The sequence below is a fragment of the Gymnoscopelus braueri genome, assembly GCF_963280865.1.
Source record: "Gymnoscopelus braueri genome assembly, chromosome: 18".
Classification (NCBI taxonomy): Eukaryota; Metazoa; Chordata; class Actinopteri; order Myctophiformes; family Myctophidae; genus Gymnoscopelus; species Gymnoscopelus braueri.
Genome location: NC_137618.1, coordinates 49,253,080 through 49,261,583, shown reverse-complemented (window position 1 = coordinate 49,261,583; position 8,504 = coordinate 49,253,080).

The window sequence follows — 8,504 nt, the reverse complement described above, 5'->3', positions numbered from 1 at the left end:
CGCACCCACCCACGCACGCACGCACGCACGCACGCACGCACGCACGCACGCACGCACCCACCCACCCTCCCACCCACCCACGCACGCACGCACGCACGCACGCACGCACGCACGCACGCACGCACGCACGCACGCACGCACGCACGCACGCACGCACGCACACACACACACACACACACACACACACACACACACACACTCACACGCACCCACACACCCACACACCCACACAAACACACTCACACACACACACACACGCACGCACGCACGCACGCACACACGCACACACGTACGCACGCACGCACACTCGCACACACGCATGCACGCACGCACACATACACCCACACACCCACACACACGCACGCACGCACGCACACACCCACACACACACACACACACACACACACACACACACACACACACACACAGACACACACGCACGCACGCACGCACGCACGCACGCACACTCACAAGCACACACGCACACACCCACACACACACACTCACACACACACTCACACACACACTCACACACACAAACACACACAGACACACGCACGCACGCACGCACGCACGCACACACACACACACACACACACACACACACACACACACACACACACACTACTGAGTCCGATATTATTACTATTATTATTATTATTATTATTATTATTATTATTGTAATGCTTTGTCTGTTTTGGTGGTGTTATGTTTTTTTATATTATACACTGTACTGTCTCTTGTCTTGACACAAAAGGTAAAATGAAATTAAAATGTATTATATATAAACACTATGACTTCAACAACGCCATCAGAGCTGCTGGACCCCAGAGAAAATGGCCAAAGAGGATGGACTTTATTGCTGACTATTGAGGATGAGAGAATGATACTGTAAGGACGACTTCACCCATTTTTTTTCCTACTCACTCTGTGTCACAGAGAAGGGCTGTGGACAGTTCAGAGACCTGCCTACCAGTGGCAAATCTGTAGGCAGGTTTGGTCATTTCACAAGAATATTTCAAATTTTATTTAATTTAATTTAATTTATTACATGTATTAATGCAAGAAATACATGACTTATATTATAGCTTGCTAACTTTCTCTGAATAGAATGACTGCTGTTTCTATTGGCTTGGATTACCCGTCGATGATGTCACTGGTAGGCGGGTTTCTGAAACATCTGCTTGATGGTCCAAGCTAATATTAACTACAGCATTTCTCTTATATGGATATGCTATTTTCATTTTTGTATGAGTCAGTTCTTTTATGACTATGTTTTTTTTGTAAGTAGGCCTACAGAGGTGGTTGTGTTTTTAATGGAGACGTAAGGAGTAATATCACAGAACTTCATGGGTTGTAGTAAGTTTGAGCTTATGGAAGGCTCTGAGTAAAATAGAATGGAATAGAATAGAATGGAATACAGTGGTAACATTTAAAAGCACTTAAACAGTATCACCATTACATAGGCCAAATTGGATAAAATCTTAAAAGAAGGTGTAGCTTGTTTCCATGTGGTGCATTTTAAAATGTAAAATAACTAATAGACTATACAAATAACTGTGCAAAACACACGTGCGTGTGTGCGTGCGTGTTTGTTTGTGTGTGTGTGTGTGAGGTTTCACTATAGTGTGTGAGAGGTTCTTACTAGTGTGTGTGTGTGTGTGTGAGGTGTTCAGTAGTGTGTGTGTGTGTGTGTGTGTGTGTGTGTGTGTGTGTGTGTGTGTGTGTGTGTGTGTGTGTGTGTGTGTGTGTGTGTGTGTGTGTGTGTGTGTGTGTGTGTGTGTGTGTGTGTGTGTGTGTGTGAGTGGGTGGGTGGGTGTGTGAGGTGTTCAGTAGTGTGTGTGTGTGTGTGTGTGTGTGTGTGTGTGTGTGTGTGTGTGTGTGTGTGTGTGTGTGTGTGTGTGTGTGTGTGTGTGTGTGTGTGTGTGTGCGTGCGTGCGTGTGTGTATGTGAGGCCTTACTAGTGTGTGTGTGAGAATCTCAGTAGTGTGTGTGAGAGACAGTCACTATATGGCAATTTAGTGTAGTGGTTAGGGCATTCGCCTTGCAAGCAAGAGGTTGAGTGTTCAAACCTGACTCAGGGTAGACATTAGAATGGAAATGGAAATTCAAATGCAATTTCTCCAGGTTCCACCACATCAATTAGGTTCAGTAGTGAGCCAATTCTCCAGGAAACAACTCATGTTGTTGGGGAGAACCAGATTCATATGTCTGTTGTAGTATTAAAAGGTCGTCACATTTATGTATGTCCAAATCAGGCTTTAAAAGTGACCCAAAAAAATAAAAGAAAGCCTTACACTTGTCTTAAAAAGACCAGACACATGAATGTGGTCACAACATTTTCAGAGGACTAGAGGAAAAAAAAAATCGTTCCTTAGGTGGGATTCGATCAAAGCAAATTGGATTCTCAGCAAAGCACCGCTAACAGGTAAGTCACAACGCCAGCTAGCCTCTAATAAATCCACAAATAGATTTTTTTTAACGCAAACCCATCATCATTGAGCAATCCAATAATATTCATGTTTATAGCCATTAGCCTATACTCTACCATAATATCAGGGGTAGCATGTCCTTAGTCTAGCCAATATACATTTGCATTTCTTATTCGGATAAGATATAAAAATGTACGCTGAGATAAGAAAATTGTTTGCAATTGACATTGAAATCAAAGCATTAATCATTAACGCGAGGCACAACTTTGTTTTGTTTTTTATTGATTGAGTATTCTTTTAGACAGAAATGTAATAACAGCACGAGTACAGTCAAACACATAGTCTAAAAAGGACTTGCGGTCTTCTTTCCATTGTAGTCCTATAGGTGTCCAATTCATCAACATATCAAATAGCACCAAAAAAAATGTATATCATCACTACATAATAAAAAACACTTTATGTACAACATAGGAAAAAAAGGGGAAGGGGGGGGGTGCCTGTCTAATGGAGAAGTGCTCAAGTGTTGCTGTTGATGTTCAATGTTGCTTCAGCCTACTCTCGGGCAGGGGTCTTCAACTTTTTTCAGGCTGAGGAGTCCGGACCCCTTAGCTGAGAGAGGGAGATGAAGCAGGGACCCCCCCCAACTACATTGTATATGTGTTGCAGATTCCAACTTTGTCATAGCTTCATAGACTTGTTTGACCGCTCTATCATCAGTGTTCTTCAAATCAATGTTTTTCTTTGTTTATTTGGTTTATTTACACGCTTTTTCATATTTTGGATTCATGTTGATGTTGTGTATTTTCCAGACATTTAACCACATATGACTTAGTAAACTTGTCATTTGGCTCTGTACTTAGTGTTTTTTTTGCCTCTATGCCAAACTTCTTCACCAAAAATTGCCGATCTACAAGCATGCATTGTGAGCTCGTATATCTGCTATTTTCAAATATTTTTTTATTAAATCTATGATGATGATGATGATGACTTAATATGCCTATTTTTTACAACACAGATCCTCTATGGGGGTCCCTGGCACTAAATAGAGTGGACAGCATGGGGGAGTGATTAGAGGAGTGGCTAGGCTGAATAAATTACACATTGTTCACGCCCATTACCTGGAGCTGAGAGGCGAACAGCCTTTTTGCATGTAGTTTAAGCGCAAGGGGGCGGGTGGGGAGAGAGCCTGGCGACGTGAGCTATGTTAGTGCACTGAGTGGCAGTTGGGGCAAACGCAGTCCCCACAACATCATTTATGATTCTGTGCCTATTGGTACATAACTCGGACGGCGCTTAGTCGACTAGCAGACCATCGGCCGGTCGTCGCGGGCACTCGCGCTCGGGCGCGATTCCTCGGCCTCAAGGTCTGCTGAGTCGGCGCGCCTCCGTCATGGTCCAATACTATACTTTATCGGCGAAAAAAAGGAGTCCGCGGTTGTTTGAAAAAATATTGTCCTAAGCGGGAGTCGAACCCAGACTACCAGTGGCAATGGTTTTAGAGTCAAGTGATTAGCGAGGTGCGCCACTAAGGCCGACGCTAAAGTTAGGAATTTGGGCTGTATTAGAATGTGACGTCCTAACTCTTCTAATGTATAGGAAAGAAGTCCCCTGCACTATTATAGATAACCAGATTCAAATGAGCACATCTTCTTCAAAATGAAAAATGAAAAATGCTCACTTGCGGCATAAACCATTGTACTCAGGTGCAGCAGGATGCGTGGTCAGCTTGTGGATCGGCTATTTTTGGTGAATGTTCACCCCCAGAATAGGGATGCTGCATGGGGTTAGTGTAAAAAATACAAAAAGAGATTTTGTGGACCCCCTGTAGTAACTCTGAGGACCCCCTTCGGGTCCCGGACCCCGTGTTGAAGACCCCTGCTGCTGAAGCAACATTGAACATCAACAGCAACAAGTCATCACTTCTCCATTAGACAGGCACCCCCCCCCTTCCCCTTTCTTTTCTACGTTGTAGGCCTACATAAAGTGTTTTTTATTATGTAGTGATGATATATATATTTTTTGGTGATATTTTATATGTTGATGAATTGGACACCTAGGACCACAATGGAAAGAAGACCGCAAGTCCTTTTTAGACTAAGTGTTTGACTGTACTAAAACTACAAAGACAAAACACATTTACAAAAAACACAAAAAACACAACAAACAAACATAACAATTTAAAAAAGACAAAAACTGTACCACCCACTTCTCTACAATTGCTCATTCCTTTCGATTCTTCTTATTGTTATTTTCGAGCTACGTTCGCTTCCCGCATTCGCGCGTCTTACTTGTGATTAATGCTTTGATTTCAATGTCAATTGCCAAGCTTCATTTGGACATACATCAAATAAATGTAATGACCTTGTATGTAATACTACTACAGACATATGAACCTAGTTCTCCCAACAACAAGACAAGGTTTCCTTGATACTGGAGAATTGGCTCACTACTGAACATAATTGATGTGGTGGAACCTGGATAAATTACGGGGCCAGAGCTCTCAGCTCTGGACCTGTCTTAATGTTCCCCTCTTTTTTCTTCCGCCACTTTTGGCAGTTCTGGCTGAACCGTGCATACGCTTTTTACGAAACTTGGCCATATGGTAGATGGTCATGAAAAACTATCAAGAAATAATTCTCACAATCTTTCGTCAAAAGGTGGCGCTATAGCAAAATGCCAACTTTGAACAGGTACAACTCATGCCCTGTTTGACCTACAGCCATGAAACTTCAATATACATATGCGTCTACTCATGATCAACAACTTTCACACTCTGACTTTTGACCTCTGACCTTTAGATCTCCCACCATTTTGAATAATATGAAAAACAGTTAAAACCTATCTCCTCCTGGGATTTTTTAGTAATCTGCACGAAACGTTTTACACATGAACTTTGAACCTATGCCGAAAAACATGTGCAAAAGATTTTCCATAAGTGAAAAAATGAAGCTTTAATGAGCCAATGAATATTGCAGTTTTATGACAATTATTCATCTGCCCCTAACACATACATGCAGACTCACATTTCTTTGAAACTTTGCGGTAATGTTGAGGGTCATTTCAAATATCACTGAAACCAATCTTACTCCAATTGGTCAAAGGGGGGCGCTATAGCGATTTTTTGAAAATGCAAACTTTAAACAGGCAAAAGTCATGTCTCGTTTGGCCGACAGCCATTAAACCTGCTTACACATGTGCCTTGACTCATGAGGAACACATGTATCACGTTGACCAGTAAGCTCCGCCCTTAGATTGTCCGCAATTTTGAGCAGTTTGAAAAACACTTAAACCCAGGATTTTTCAGCTATTTGCGTGAAACTGTATCATCTGAGCGATCTCCTTTTTCACAGGTTTTTGTCTGTTGGTCCAATGGCTTCTCCCTTAAACGTGTGCCTCACAACCTGAAGGTTGCCAGTTCAAGCCTCACATGATGCAGACTCATTTAAGTTAAATTGCAAAAAACATGACTGTATCAATGAATACATGTGCAAACGGTAAAGATAACATGAAATGCTTATTTGAGAGTATGTTTTTTCAATGTATGACGTACTTCATTGTGAAAATAGCCGATCTACAATCTCACAACTTTTCAGATAGCAACGTTTTGTGAGCTTGTAGATCGGCTGCTTTCACTGGTTTCGGTTTCGAGGAGACATACAATTTCTCTATTGGTAAATGGTTTGTGAACGAGTGATCTTAGTGTTAGTGAAACAGGGGCTTGGTTCATGACAGAAGGCAAAAGTTTATGATCTTCAACAGACAACTTCAGCCTGGATGAAGCTATAGCACTACAGGTAGTGTCTCAGCCTGTGAGTCTGAAGGTTGAGAGTTTGATTCCTGTCAATGGCAATAGGTTGAGCTGTCTGTTTCTCTCACTCTGTCTATCTGGCTCTGGTAGGTGGGTCATTATGGGGCCAGAGCTCAGCTCTGGACCTGTCTTAATGTTCCCCTCTTTTTTCTTCTGCCACTTTTGGCAGTTCTGGCTGAACCGTGCATACGCTTTTTACGAAACTTGGCCATATGGTAGATGGTCATGAAAAACTATCAAGAAATAATTCTCACAATCTTTCGTCAAAAGGTGGCGCTATAGCAAAATGCCAACTTTGAACAGGTACAACTCATGCCCTGTTTGACCTACAGCCATGAAACTTCAATATACATATGCGTCTACTCATGATCAACAACTTTCACACTCTGACTTTTGACCTCTGACCTTTAGATCTCCCACCATTTTGAATTATATGAAAAACAGTTAAAACCTATCTCCTCCTGGGATTTTTTAGTAATCTGCACGAAACGTTTTACACATGAATTTTGGACCTATGCCGACAAACATGTGCAAAAGATTTTCCATAAGTGAAAAAATGAAGCTTTAATGAGCCAATGAATATTGCAGTTTTATGACAATTATTCATCTGCCCCTAACACATACATGCAGACTCACATTTCTTTGAAACTTTGCGGTAATGTTGAGGGTCATTCCAAATATCACTGAAACCAATCTTACTCCAATTGGTCAAAGGGGGGCGCTATAGCGATTTTTTGAAAATGCAAACTTTAAACAGGCAAAAGTCATGCCTCGTTTGGCCGACAGCTATTAAACCTGCTTACACATGTGCCTTGACTCATGAGGAACACATGTATCACGTTGACCAGTAAGCTCCGCCCTTAGATTGTCCGCAATTTTGAGCAGTTTGAAAAACACTTAAACCCAGGATTTTTCAGCTATTTGTGTGAAACTGTATCATCTGAGTGATCTCCTTTTTCACAGGTTCTTGTCTGTTGGTCCAATGGCTTCTCCCTTAAACGTGTGCCTCAGAACCTGAAGGTTGCCAGTTCAAGCCTCACTTGATGCAGACTCATTTAAGTTGAATTGCAAAAAACATGACTGTATCAATGAATACATGTGCAAACGGTAAAGATAACATGAAATGCTTATTTGAGAGTATGTTTTTTCAATGTATGACGTACTTCATTGTGAAAATAGCCGATCTACAATCTCACAACTTTTCAGATAGCAACGTTTTGTGAGCTTGTAGATCCGCTGCTTTCACTGGTTTGGTTTCGAGGAGACATACAATTTCTCTATTGGTAAATGGTTTGTGAACGAGTGATCTTAGTGTTAGTGAAACAGGGGCTTGGTTCATGACAGAGGGCAAAAGTTTATGATCTTCAACAGACAACTTCAGCTTGGATGAAGCTATAGCACTACAGGTATTGTCTCAGCCTGTGAGTCTGAAGGTTGAGAGTTTGATTCCTGTCAATGGCAATAGGTTGAGCTGTCTGTTTCTCTCACTCTGTCTGTCTATCTGGCTCTGGTAGGTGGATCTTTCCACTTTACAATTGCATCGCACAAAACATGACTGCATCAAATAATGCATGTGCAATTTTTTAAGATAACATGAAATGCTTATTTGAGAGTATGTTTTTACAATGTGTGACATACTTCATTGTGAAAATAGCCGATCTACAATCAAACAACATCTTGTAGATCGGCTACTTTCACTAGTTCGTTCTAAGGAGACAAAAAAAATCTTTATTGCTAAATGGTTTGTGAACCAGTGATCTAGAGTAGTTCGGGACACAGAGGCTTGGTTCATAATGGACGGAAATAATTATAGATGTCAACAGATACTGTTAGGGAGGTCATATATCTAGCTCAATGAGAAGAGAGGCAGCCTGTGAGTCCGTAGGTCACTAGTTCGATCCCTGTCCCAGACAATGTATTGAGGTGATCATGATTTGGCTTTCACATAGTGTTTCTTGAGGATAGACTTAGGCGTTGTTTTACTGAGGTTAGTGTTAGTGAGGGTTTAAAATGCTCATTTGTTAAAATGGTATAAGTCTAATTATAATACTACAATTCATTTGTGTCGTCTAGATGAAATGCAAAAATATTTTCATGTGAAATCAACTGGTTGCATTGCATCCATGTTGATAAAAGGTAGTACTTTAGTCAATTTCTTTGAAACGTACACATGTGCCTTGACTCATGAGGAACACATGTATCACGTTGACCAGTAAGCTCCGCCCTTAGATTGTCCACAATTTTGAGCAGTTTGAAAAACACTT